This window comes from Herpailurus yagouaroundi, unplaced genomic scaffold (genome assembly GCF_014898765.1).
Source record: "Herpailurus yagouaroundi ecotype Mexico unplaced genomic scaffold, PumYag 160, whole genome shotgun sequence".
NCBI lineage: Eukaryota > Metazoa > Chordata > Mammalia > Carnivora > Felidae > Herpailurus > Herpailurus yagouaroundi.
Window position 1 is genome coordinate 38,392,448 of NW_024412401.1, and position 13,942 is coordinate 38,406,389.

General features: G+C 39.6%; 1 long non-coding RNA gene across 2 annotated transcripts in view; it reads left to right on the top strand.

Moving 5' to 3' along the window:
- The first annotated feature begins 6,914 nt into the window (after window positions 1-6,914).
- Window positions 6,915-13,942, top strand: part of LOC121034890 (uncharacterized) — a 131,034-nt gene continuing 124,006 nt past the window's right edge. For both annotated transcript variants that reach the window (XR_005792656.1, XR_005792655.1), the window contains exon 1: window positions 6,915-7,004. This is a non-coding gene — a long non-coding RNA (uncharacterized LOC121034890). The remainder of the gene's footprint in view (window positions 7,005-13,942) is intronic.

Consider the following 13,942-nt stretch of genomic DNA (forward strand, 5'->3'; position numbering starts at 1 on the left):
TCTTTAAGAGTCTTTTATGGTCTCTCTCTCTCTCTCTCTCTCTTTTTCCCCTCCCATATGTTCGTCTGTTTTGTTTCTTAAATTCCACATATGAGTGAAATCATATGGTGCTTGTCTTTCTCTGACTTATTGCACTTAGCATAATACACTCTAGCTAGATCCTTGTAAGACCTTTCTCATCCATCTCAATATGTTTTTGTCCCATACTATTAGCTAGATTTAAAATATATGCCCTTTCTCAAGCCAATCACCAATTCAGAATGGAATCACCAATTTTGGCTCAGATTAATCAAGGTTCTTCCCTAATGGGGTGGGGCTGGATTAGGATCTGGAAATATAGAGCTAACTGGAAAAATCTGACTAACTGAAAAAAACCTAGAGTTCTGTTGGCAAGGAAGGATGCTGTTGGGTAGTCTGTCTTACCAATATTTATGTGTTTTTTTTGCAAATCTTAGAGGCAAAAAGTGATCTCTCATATTTTTATTTGTTTGTGTCTCAATTCAGCTAGGCATTTTCCTCCATATTTCCTGGTCATTTTTATTTCTTTTCTTATGAATTGCCTGTTCATATCCATGGCATATTTTTCTAATGATACATTCATTTTCTTTTTGTTTTTTTTTAAATTTAAAAAATTAAAAAAAAAATTTTTTTTGATTTTATTTTTGAGACAGAGAGAGACAGAGCATGAGCAGGGGAGGGGCAGAGAGAGAGGGAGACAGAATCGGAAGCAGGCTCCAGGCTCCGGGCTGTCAGCACAGAGCCTGACGTGGGGCTCAAACTCACAGACTGTGAGATCATGACCTGAGCCGAAGTCGGACACTTAACCGACTGAGCTACCCAGGCGCCCCCGGATTCTTCTTTTTTTTTTTTTGTTTTTTTTTTTCCGGATTCTTCTTTTAAAATAAATATCACATCCTCCTTTCCTTTCGCATCACAAATGCCCCAACCACTTTTCCCTTTGGACGGTTGCCATGGCCTCATAATTGGTTTCCTCTCCTCCAGTGCCTTCCTTTCCACCCATCCTGCAGTAATCAGTGACAAAATGGCAAGATGTAGATCACATGACTTTATACCTATTGTTGCTCAGGCTGCCCTTTGGCTTTTTAAGTGAAGTCTAGACTTCGTAGCCTTGCTTGGAAGACCTGCTCCATTCAGTTCCAAACAACGCTTTTCACTGACGCCTTATGCTCTTCTTATATCAGTCAACCATGCCAACTCTTGCTTTCTGCTAATGCGGTTTCCCTTTCTCTCACATGCTTTTGGTGAAGTCTCTCCCATCTTTCAACACTCACCTCAAAAGATACCACCTTGGCAAAGTCTTCCCAGATTCCTCAAGTCGAAATGACCGTCTTTTTTCTCTTTCATAAGCATTTTTATTAACTGTGTCTGAGTATTTAGGACATTGTGTTTGTATCACTCTTCCATACATGTGGAGCTCTCTACCAGTTTCTAAGGGCAGGACTGTTGTCTGCTCCAAGCTGCTCTAGGGTGTCCTCGTCACCTTGTGAGGTTTATGTGGAGTGATATTCGATGTGTACTTGTTACATCTGTTAGTTCTCAGTAAATGCTTGACATTAACAATTCCTCTTGGTGTACAGTTAACCCAAGGGTCAACTCAAATTTAATTGGCATTTGGTACTTGCTAGAGCAAAGCTGATTACTAATGTATGCACATATGCTTTGGGGAAAGGTGGTATTTCCCACAGTTTGTTTGTAATGGTATGAATTTTCAAGCTCCCTTTTTAAAATTTTGTCAGCATATGACTTCATAGTGGTACCTCAATTAATTGATCTTTTTAGGGTAAAGCTATTTTAAGTGAATTCAGCCTTAAAATTACTACCACAAACAAATCTTTACAAGTGATTCTAAGTTATGGTTCGTGAGGTTAATCACAAAAATTTACTCTTGTCCCTTTTAAGAAACTTTAAAGATATATTATAACTAATCGTTCCTGGCAATTTGCTATTTGTCATGCACTATTCTGAAGTACTTTACATGTATTAATTTGCTTAATCCTCTTAACACTTCTAAGAAATAGGTACAATGATCACTTTCATCATAGATAGGGGGAAACCGAGGCTAGAGAACTTAAGTAATTTGCTTTAATTCACACAGCTAGTAAGTGGAGAAACCAGGAATTAAATCCAGGCAGTTAGAATTCTGAACTTGCATTCTGTGGCAAACTTTAAGCTATATTTTAACTGACCATCCATGAGGTAAGTAATCCATGTGCGGCCATTCAATACAAATTTACTTTTTAACAACCTTAGGCTATAAGGGACGGGAGGACAGAACAGAGAAGAGCTAGATGGTGAAAATTCTGGGACCATCTGCATTTATGGGAATTAAAAACCATATTCATCTACCATCTTATGCCGCACTTGGTTTCCTTGCGAAAACACCTGATCATTTGGAAGGCTCAGGAAAAGACACAGAAAGATGGTAAGGTATAAGTTAGAAGAGCCATTGTAGAATCTATGGTTTCGTGCAGCTGCTGTGAATATTCTGTTTCATGAAGATAAGCTTTTTGTGAATTTTATCATCTATGGTATTTTAGTCATTTAATGAGAATGTGCATTTGAGTCTCTCTGCTATGACACCCTCGTGTATAAGGATTTATCTTAGTGAGATAAACCTTTATATCTCTTTCGAAGCAGGGTAACAGATCCTTTGATCAATTTTCCCTCCTGTGTGTAGAATTTGTACACACTAGGAAATGTGTGGAGAAATGGTTCTCAAAGTGTGGTCTGGGGATTCCTGGGGGTCCATAAGACCCTTTAAGAGGCCCACAAGGCCAAGACTATTTCCATAATGACATTAAGATATCAATGTCCTTTGTCACTCTCAGTGACACATTGTACACAGTGGAGTTTTCCATAAGCAACAGGAATGCAAACAGACCTGAAAATCCAGTTGACTTCCATTGAGATTCCATTAAAGAGATTTGCAAGATGTAAAACAGTGGCACTCTTCTCATTAATTTATTTTTGTTTTGGAAAAATTTTTTTTCATCAAAGTATATTATTTGTGTTAATTCATTAACATGCAGTGGGTTTATTACTGTTATTTTAAGAGAAATACTTTTAAACGATCAGTTTTAATTTTTAATAGAGTCCATACCAATAGGTTTAACCCCCATAAACAGAAATTTTTAAGATCCTCAATAATTTTTAAGAATGAAAAGAGCTTCTGGTACCAAAAAGTGTGAGAACCTCTGGTAGAGACACTAGAACAAACCCAAATCATGAGTTGTATCTAGGTTAGTTTCTAGGATCTTAATTTTAACTTTGTGTTTGCTAAATTATTTATAGCTTGAAATATATATATATATATGTGTGTATATATATATATATATATATATATTTGTTTATTCATGTATTCAAAGAATGTATATTGAAGAGTTGTTGTGTGCCAGCTGCTGGATAAAGCACTGGGGTGCATTGGTGGGGAGGCAGCCTGCCCTCCCAGAACCTAATCTTGGCACTCATTCCTGCAGGTTTCCCTTTAGCAGCTATACTCAGTCTGTGCACAACATCGAAAGAGCTTGTAATTCAGGCAGGCAAGACGCCTGTGTGGAATCTTCAAGAAAATCAGAATGAATAGAAATTCAGATGTCACCATTAACAGTTCTCAAGAAGCAAGAGCTCAGAGGAGGGATCAATCAATGTCAGATGGTGGGACAAGGGATTCTTGTACTGGACTTAAACCCTGAAGGATAGATAGACTTAAGACAGCTGAGTTGAGTGGAAGGGGCCAGAATGGGTGGGGGAAGAAGAGATGAGCAGGCTTGCAGAGTTAGGTCATCGCTCACTGCGTAGGATGTAGGGAAGGGCAAGGGCCTGTCTCTATGGAGAAAGAGTCTTATGGTGTGAACTCTTGGTCCAAGACTGGGTTTTCTTCTGTACAGATGGAAAGCTCCTATGTCTTCTAAACTATTGGTCAATGGATGTCTCTCTTGGGTGTGATTAAAAGTCCATGCCATCATTCTGTGTTTCCCAAACTTGCCAGATCTTAAACTTTCCTAAATAACAAGAATTATTTGGAAATACTAGCTAAGGAAACAGATTCCAGGGTTCCATCCAAAGTATACTTATCCAGGGAGGGGCCTGAGGTTTTTCGTTTGTTTGTTTGTTTTTTACCATTATCAGTCATGTCAGGTGATTGTCTTTTCCTTTTTTATTATAGGTAAGTTTGGAAAATGTAACTCAACCCATTACCAATGGTTCTAATCCTGAAGCTGCAAACTGGGAAACTCAAACAAAACAAAACAAAAACACACAACAACAAAAACCTTAGTAAGGCTCAGGTCTTAGTCTCAGTGACCTAATTTAATAATTAATAATAATAATAAAGGTAAAAATGAAGATAACTAACAATAACCAGATGAAGTTATGTGCAATTTTTGTCTATAATTGTTCCTTCAATTGCACTATATTCTCCATAGCCCCAGAATCAGCTAGGAAAATCACATCTGGCTCCATTAAACATGTTTTTTCTTGTTCTAAGATGCTAAGAATATGGCATTTCGAACTAGGGTGTGATTGCTGGTGGTGGTGTAGGTGGGGAGTGACATAGCTTACTTTGGAGAAAAAGAAAAGAACATTTATGGTTCCCCTGGGCTCTCAGTATCTGTTCAGATCACAGCAAATGTTAAGAGTAGCCCACTGAGACCATCTGGGAAATAATCTTCCTGGTTCCACTTAGCTGGAACCTATGGGATGAAGCAGAAGAACAAAAATTGCACTAGAATTCTCATTTTTCCTGAATACTTTATGAGTAAATGCAAAGCATGTGCTGTTTCATCCCACAGGAAAATCAATTCTGTTTTTACTGGGGAAAAGGTTTGTATTTTTCCATTTATGAAATCATGGACTCCAAGTTTTGGGAAGTTCCTGAGCCAGAAGGCATTTGAGAGGCCACTTGGCTCTACTGCTTACTCTCTCTCTCTCTCTCTCTCTCTCTCTCTCTCCTTCCTCATATAACGAGGACTGGGTACCAGGAGATGTGAACTTTGAGCTGCCTCTGGCACTGGCTTGCCGTGTGATTTGGGGCAAGCTCCTCATCTTTTCTAAGCCTCAGCTTCCCCATTTGTCCAAAGAAAGGTGTACTTTAGTTTGTTGAGCTCTTCCTGCTGGGACTTTGCAAAAATATAAGACTCTATTGTGACATTGTTCTGGCACTTTCCTAGACAAAGGACACCTCGTTTATAGATGTTCCATGGCATCTAGAAAGAACTATATTTGTTATGTGGGCCAAATTGAACAGGATCTACTCAGAGACCTAAAAACACTCTTAGCATTCAGAAAACCTTTTCTGATACTCTGAAGAAAGAAAGGGTCTGAAACTTGGCCTTCTGGATTAAACACCTTATTGAGTTGTACGGTCTTGGGCTTGTGAATTATTCTCATGGAATCTATCTTCTTCATTCACAAAATGGGGATAATAATAATAATAATAATATCTGTCTCATGAAGTTGTTCTGACAAGTAGATAATATACTTCAGGTTTCAATAACAATTAGATATCCTTATTTTCCTCTTATAATTTTGGTCCTAATGGGTGTTTTCTCCTTTCCTTGGTGTGTCCTTTGGTACTGTTATAAATTCATTCTGTTAATGCATCTTTATTGCCTTTATATTCTAATATTTAGGCTTAGTTCACCTAAGGGAAAGAAGAAAGGAAATATTTCTTAAGTAGTTAATTTTTTAAATGTTTACTTATTTTTGAGAGAGAGAGAGAGAGAGAGAGAGAGAGAGAGACAGAGCATGAGCAGGGAAGGGGCAGAGAGAGAGGGAGACATAGAATCTGAAGCAGAATCTGGGCTCGGAGCTGTCAGCACAGAGCCTGACACAGGGCTGAAACTCACGAGCCATGAGATCATGGCCTGAATCAGAGTTGGACACTTAACCAACTGAGCCACCCAGGCGTCCCTTAAGGAGTCAATTTAAAAAAAATTTTTTTTTAATGTTTTTATTTATTTTTGAGACAGAGAGAGACAGGGCGTGAGTGGGGGAGGGGCAGAGAGAGAGGGAGACACAGAATCTGAAGCAGGCTCCAGGCTCTGAGCTGTCAGCACAGAGCCCAACATGGGTCTCAAACTCACAGACTGTGAGATCATGACCTGAGCTGAAGTTGGACGCTCAACCGACTGAGCCACCCAGGTGCCCCAGGAGTCAATTTTTAAAGAAAAATAACATACCTGATGGTAAGAGTCAAAGCAGGTGACAAACTACCATTATTTTATTCTGTCAAACAAAGATGGAGGTAGAGTCCAAGGTTTGTGAAGGGAAGCAGGTTTCTGGATGAAGTGTTACCCAGCCCCCTCACTCCACCCCCAGCACTGTGCTTCATGGTTATCATTTCCTGATTAGGAACTTCCTGTTTAAATCACTGGCATGAGTTAAAGGACATTCAGGTTCTCTGGAAGGCAGCTTTCCAGAGTAGGGCAACAATCAAGGCTTTCCATTTTTTTCCCTCCACCTTTCACCTGCCCAGCACAGTCCTTTGGAGTGGAGCAATGGTGCTGAGGAGTCCACAGCTGCAATACAGCTGTTATGTGTCAGGCCTGGGGCTCCAGACTTGGGATCTAGTCCTAGTTCTTCAGCTTCTTATTCCCCATGGATCCTTGAAGGGATCTCTTGCCTCTCTCAGGATCTGCACCTTTAAATGGGCAGGTTTCAATGGATGCACAGACGTACCTAAGGGCATTTTGTTACAAACACACAGGTCCAGACCTCACTCCCAGAGGTTTTGGTTCAGAAAAGCCAAAGGTGAGTTGTTCTTGTGAATCACTGCCTCTAACCCAAGGTACCTGCACATAAAATCCTAGGTGTCTTCCATTTATGGTATGTGGCATGACTCACCCACCTATTGGGATATGAAGAACTCAAGCAAGTTTTCTTTTTCACAGGATTGTCACCCAGGCTTGTGGCTCTCCAAGTGTGGTCTATAGGTCTCCAGTGAGCCATGAGGATCTGTCTGAAGGCCTCAGAAAGAAACACATGTGAGTCCTTTCTTTACATTTTGGAAGTGAATGACACAAATTTCCATAAGTTGATATTTTTGTATATTATTAAGAGCTACTTGCCAAGAATCTAGTATTAGAAGTTTGCCCCACCCCCCTCTGAAAGCAAAGCCTTAGACAAAGACAGGTGAGTTTATTTGGTACTGCCATTCCTTTCTTTGGTTTCATGATGTGTGGATGGAGATCGAAGAGGATAGGACGTAGAGAAATGAATTTTAGTTCCAGACTAAGCTTTGTCATTCCCTCACTGTGGACTTGGAAAACCACTCTGCTTCTCAATTATCATCCTTATCAAGTGGATATAACCAAGTTCTGATTCACTGTGTTGCACTGAGACTTAAATGAAATGGTATGAGCCAAAATGTTGTAGGAATTACTAAGTGCACCAATAGTTTATTGTTTACTTGAAGGTCTAATGTTTTCAACTCCATCTGGGGCTGTGGAGGTTTAACACGTACTGGATTGCAGCCCTATGATTGCTGAGTGTGCCTGGAGGGAGGACCAGGGAAATCTGTAATGAAAAAATTCTTTCTGGTCGAAACTGTGGAGCTTTAATGCGTACTGGATTTCAGCCTTATGATTGCTGAGTGTGCCTGGATGGGGGACCAAGAGAATCCGTAATGAAAAAATTCTTTCTGGTCAGTTTTGTTTATCAGCCAAATTTGAGAACCACTAAACTAGACTGTGGGTGTCATGGAGCAGGGATTATGACTTATTCAACTTTATATTCCCACTGTTTTACATAATTTCTAGTATATGGTATAGTCAATAAATATTTTTTGAATAAATAAAAGGCCAAACCCCTATACTTAACAAAAAAGTGCAAAGGCACAACTCTCCAGGAGTTACTCCATTCCCCTGATCTGCATGTCTGTCTGATCTACTTTCCTTCACTGAATTAGTTTGTTTGTCCTGGAAATACCTGAGCTAATTTATACTCATTATTATAATGCTTGAGCAGCTTGTACTACCTTATGTTTAGAATCACCATGAGTGACATCTTCTTTTTCTACTCTAAAGGTGGTTGTGAAGATTATAAATATAATAAATAAAAAGTTATTTCTAGGCTGAAGTGTGCTATAAATATATAGGGAATTAATGTTATTAAGAATATGCTAAGGAGCTTCATGGCTCTTCAAAACTCAATAGATAATGTGGCTGTCGAAAAGAAGATTCTTTCATCAGAGTCTCTAGCCTCACAGATTCACTACTGAACTCACTTTAAAGTGATTCAGAGAACAGACTTAAAATAAAGGGACATGGGGAATTGAAATTATAAGGCTGAGCAGAGGCGTAAAAGCCAAGGCCATCCAAAATAATATAGAGAGATCTCAGTATTATTAGGAAAGTATAATTCAAGGCCGAAGATGTTGAATAGGTCAAAAAGGAACCTTTTGAAATGATAGAGTATGCGGTCCATAGGGAATACACTGTCATGAATAGTTATGCATCAAAGAACATAATAGTAAAATACAGAAAAAAGAAATCTTCAAAAAATCCATGGAATAAGAATAAGAATAAGAATAAGAGGAAGAAGAAGAAGAAGAAGAAGAAGAAGAAGAAAAAGAAGAAGTGGAGGAGGAGGAGGAGGAGGAGGAGGAGGAGAAGGAGCAAGAATGAGGTGGAGGAGGGGAGGAAGAGGAAGAGGAGAAAGAAAGAAAGAAAGAAAGAAAGAAAGAAAGAAAGAAAGAAAAAGGAAGGAAGGAAGGAAGAACTCTGACAGACTCAAATTTATAGGGGGAAAATTGTTACACCTCTTTGGATCTTTGGCAGATCCAGCAGATGCAAAGGTAAAGAGGACATGGACATAATTTAGGAGATATTTTTAGTATCAGTGTACAAAGAACCCTACAAACAAAGAAAAAAATCTTTTAAAAAGCATCTATGGAACAAATCCTCACCGAGATTTTAAACCTAAAAATATCTTAATAATTTCTTCAAAGAAAGATAGTATTGACCTGGCTGTCCAATATAGTAGCCATGATTCATATCTGGCTATTGAGCGCTTACATTGTAGAAAATAAGGAAATTAGAAAAACAAAAAAACTATGTTGTCTTAGAGGTCTACAGTCAAGTTGGTGAAAGAAACCTACCCCTGTGCAATGGATATCTAATTGTTCTTAATATTGAGTGCGTATTGTGAGCCAGGTTGCAGGATCTCACATTACCTGTAATCCTTTCAAACACACTACAAGGTTGGCATAATTATACCCACTTATTAGATAACTAAACAAACTCAGCCATGTTAAGTGGCTTTGTTTAAGACCTCAAAGCAAAGCAGTAAATGTGTGATTGGGATTCTGGCTCTGATGTCCATGCTGTTTCCAGTTCATGAAACTGGTTCCAATGTTCAGCTACATGAGTGAAAGTCCACAGGTTATAAGATAGGAATTTGGAGGTGAGAGAATTGAAAAACCTAAACCATCACATTTGCTTTGATTTGGTTGGCATATCTTGGTTTAGTATTGGGAACTTCAACTTTATAAGACAACAACAGTAGGTGATTGTTTAAGGCCCCTTTCAGAATGTAGCAATGAGAGGTACTTCGGACAGGTCAGCTTTTCTAGTATGTGGTGGGTATTATTGGTTTCTGCTAGAAAAGCCCTCGTATCATGGTACTGCATGCAGTCACATGTAGGGGGCACTCCTGACATGTGTCCTATTAAGAGTTCCCTGGAGTTTGGGTTGTCTGTCCAAGTAACATTCTAATAGTGACTTCACATTTGGACACATTGCAGTTAAAGCTTCATTAGCTACAAAATAAACTGCCAGAATTCATTTCCATCTTTTATTTTAAGAGAAAGGGGGAAATCATATGAAAATCCAGAATTAACAAATTTCTTGGAACATTCTAGTCAGTTGAATCCATTTCAATATATACTTTCCAGGCTCCTAATGTGCATTGACACCAGGGACAGAGTTGTGAAAAAGACAGAACAGTAACTCCAGGAAGGACCATATAGATTTTATTGGTGTGTTATTTTTTCAGTTATAACTGGAAATCTTCCCAGGTCAACTCAGGAGATGCTCAATCTTAGAGTAATACTTGGATAGACAACTCAAACTCAGGAAACTCAGGAGATCCCTCAGCCTGATGCAACGATATGCATAGGAATAAGGAAGAAGAATCTCAGTAACACAGCTGACTCCCAAAAGACTGGCTCATCATGAAAGTACTGGAAAGTTCAGGACCTTCCCAGAATGACACTTGACTACTGCCACTGTTTCAGCTGCCATGTACAAATTTCTCTTTAATAATAATCATGTCTGTTAAATGTCAGGCACTATGCCAAACACTTTCCAATTCTGATGATTTATCTATTTCATATTGTCTGCTACTTCTGGACTGTTCTTCCTTTACATTTGCGCTTTGGTTTCTGATTCTGTTATAAATGTCTCAGCTCACTGTGCCTGGATTTCAGATGATTACAGACTTCCTTGATAGCTCCACTTCCCTGATTCATCTAATTTATGGTCCCTCTGTTAAGTGCCAGTATTGAGCGAGGTTCTGGAGTTTCCAAATTTAATGAGATAGCATGGGTCCTAAAGTGTGTGTGTGTGTGTGTGTGTGTGTGTGTGTGTGTGTGTGTTTGTGACAGAGAGAGAGAGAGAGAGAGAGAGAGAGCCCAATAAACCAACACAATCCAATTTTTATCTTAAAAAGATCATTTTTCATGGGTGGAAGATGCATTGGGGTGGTGAGGAGGCAGCAAGGGAGAGGTGAGGGGAGGCAGGAGGCTATTCTAGTAATCCAGGTGAGAATGATGCTTGGATTACAGTGCTGATAGTAGAGATGAAGAAAGAGGAAAAATGAGAGCACTCACTAGGGAGTAGCACAAGACACTTATTGGTTGCTTGGATGTTGGATGTTAGCGAAAGGGTAATTTTTCTATTTGAGTAATTGAGTTGATGGGATAGATCTGAGGAAGTCCAGAGAGTGGGAAGTGGTATGGAGAATAGAAGATGTGGAGTTTGAAACGTTTTATATTTGAAATATCAGGGAGAATATGTCAAATAGTTGAATTTGTAAGAGTGGATCTCAGAGGAGTTAGTTAACTGAAGTGGAGATATAAATTTAGTAGTCACAGCATACAGCTGGCACTTGTAGCTGTGGTCACAGAAGAGATAATGGAGGGAAAGACTATAGAAGGAAATAAGAAAGATCCTCCAAAGAATTCTAAGCTCAGGGGGTTGAGGAGGAGCAGCCAGGGACTGAATAAAATGTCCCAGTGAGGTGGAAGAAAAAACCCAGGTGATTGTGGTGTTATGGAAGCTGAGAGAGAAGTCATAGGATGGAATTCAGAGTCCAAAAGGCTTTTAGTAGGCTTGATGACACTTCCTTCATCATAATAGCCTAAAAGAAGGAGAGAATGAGTACAAATACTTTAGGCTTGAGCATGGGTGGTGAGAAGTTGAGGGAGTTTGCTTCTGGTAATTTGTATTTTTCTCAACTAAGTATGAGGCAAGGTCATAAGCTGAAACTGGTTGGAGGAAGAGGTGTGGAGACATAAGGAGAGAGAAATTATTCACCTCAGTGAGTGGGAAAGTCAGCCTGTGAGAGAAAGATGGTCAGCCCTCTGGGCAGTTGTGAAACCCCATTGATACCTGGGACCATTACATTAATGTGAACCCTGTCAGTCCAGTTGTGTGATTGTTTTCTCCAGCAACATATAGCTGCTGGGTGATACCTCAGAGGAAGTGGATATTTGGTATGTGGAGGCCAGAGTGATGGATGGGCCATGGGCAGGGAATTTGGGGAGATTTGCCAGGAAGTAATTAAAACAAATGCTCATGCAATCTAGGATGGGCAAGAAGACAAAGTCAGGAGAGACTAAGGGGTGCTGAGAAAATGGTAGGGATTGGAGGATAAACTCAAAGAATTGTGGTAGGGTGGGGGGGGCTGTTCTAGAGCATATGATTTGGAACAATGGAATGGGGTGGTCAGAGTTTGAAGTGTATACATTTATATTTTATTTAATTTTTATTTCCTTTTTATTCTTTTTAAAATTTTTTGATGTTTATTTTTATTTTTGAGAGAGAGAGAGAGAAAAACAGTGTGAGTCGGGGAGGGGCAGAGAGAGAGGGAGACACAGAATCTGAAGCAGGCTCCAGGCTCTGAACTGCCATTACAGAGCCTGATGTGGGACTTGAACTCACGAACCACCAGATCATGACCTGAGCCAAAGTCAGATGCTTAACTGACAGAGCCACCAGGTGACCCTAATTTTTATTTTAAAAAATGTTTATTCATTTATTTTGAGAGGGAGAGAGAGCACGAGTGGATGAGGGGAAAGAGAGAGAGAGAGAGAGAGAGAGAGAGAGAGAGATAGAGAGATAATCCTAAGTGGGCTCCATGCTGTCAGCATAGAGTCTGACATGGTGGGGCTTGATCTCACAAACCATAAATCATGGCCTGAGCTGAAATGAAGAGTCAGACGCTCAACCAACTGAGCCACCCAGGTGCCCCACATTGATATTTTACATATAATATCGTTTCTATTGGTGGAAAAATTGAGGATGTGACCATGGCAGTGGGTAGCCTAGATAGGGGGAAGGAAAACGTGAAGGAGCAGGAGACCAAACTGCTGGACAGGGTTATGTGTGGATGTTGATACCAGTGAGAATGATACAGAAATTGGAATGAAGAGGAAACAGTCAGGGGCTCAGTTCTTTAAGGGTTAAGGGAGTGGTCAGGAGGTCAGGAGATAATATCAACAAGGATGTGTGTTCACCAGAGACTGTTTTATGAGTAAGGGGGAGGAGGGTTTGGAAGAAGAAATGGGGAACAAGGAGGACACCTTCCCCATCTTAAGACTCTGATGGTGTGGGGTATGAGAGAACAAAGCACCTTCCATTCAAGAGACTATAGGAGAAATAGTGTCTCAGAGAACAGCCAGATTTCAGCTAAGGCAAAGAGAACTTACCAAGAAAAGTTGATGATTTATGAATATTTGCTGACCCCAGAGTAGGATTTTTAGAGGGTTGTCATGGAAGAGTTTGTTGGGGGAGGGACTGAGCGAGATTAGGAGATGTACAAAGCAGTATAGAGATGTGTACCCATCTACTCCCTGTTGTCTCTGCAGAGCCAAATTTGCACTATAGGTAACCAGCCTTTGTATAGGGTAACCTGTCTCTACTCAAATTCCCTAAAGCCAAATGGCAATGACTTGGGTACTGAATGTAGCTTCCTGTACTTAAGAAGGTACCTAGAACTATGTCCCTCAGCAAAGGGTAAGGACAGGGCAAGTACTCTGAGGGCAACGAATTCCCATAGAAAACCTTATCCAATCATAACCACTTTTCAAAACAGAAGTCTTCTCTACAGCACAGTCATTAGCTTATGTTCAAATATGTTTAATTAATATGGCAATATTTCTAAAGTCTAGTTCATATTAGCATAGACATGTACCTAAGTTATTTTTTTAATGTTTTATTAATTTTTTTTTTGAGAGAGAGAGAGAGAGAGAAACAGAATGTGAGTAGGGTGGGGGCAGAGAGAGACACACAGAATCTGAAGCAGGCTCCAGGCTCCGAGCTGTCAGAGCAGAACCTGATGTGGGGCTCAAACCCATGAATCGTTAGATCATGATTTGAGCTGAAGTCAGACACTTAACCAACTGAGCCACCCAGCACCTGTAAGTTATTTTTAAATGCCAAATAAAATGTCAATAGAAGGTCATATAATCCCCCTTAGATTAGCAAAGATAATAAATATTGGTAGTACTCATGGCTGTTGAAGTGAGGGAGGTGGGTAACACATTACACTATTAGGTAGAGAGTGAATTTGTTTAAAATTTGTGAATGATAACTTATGATATCTTAAAATCTTAAATGCCCATATCCATTGACATTAAATTCCACTTTTAGTAACCTAATGGATAAAAAAATTCTCACTGTATTTTAGGTACATAATGATG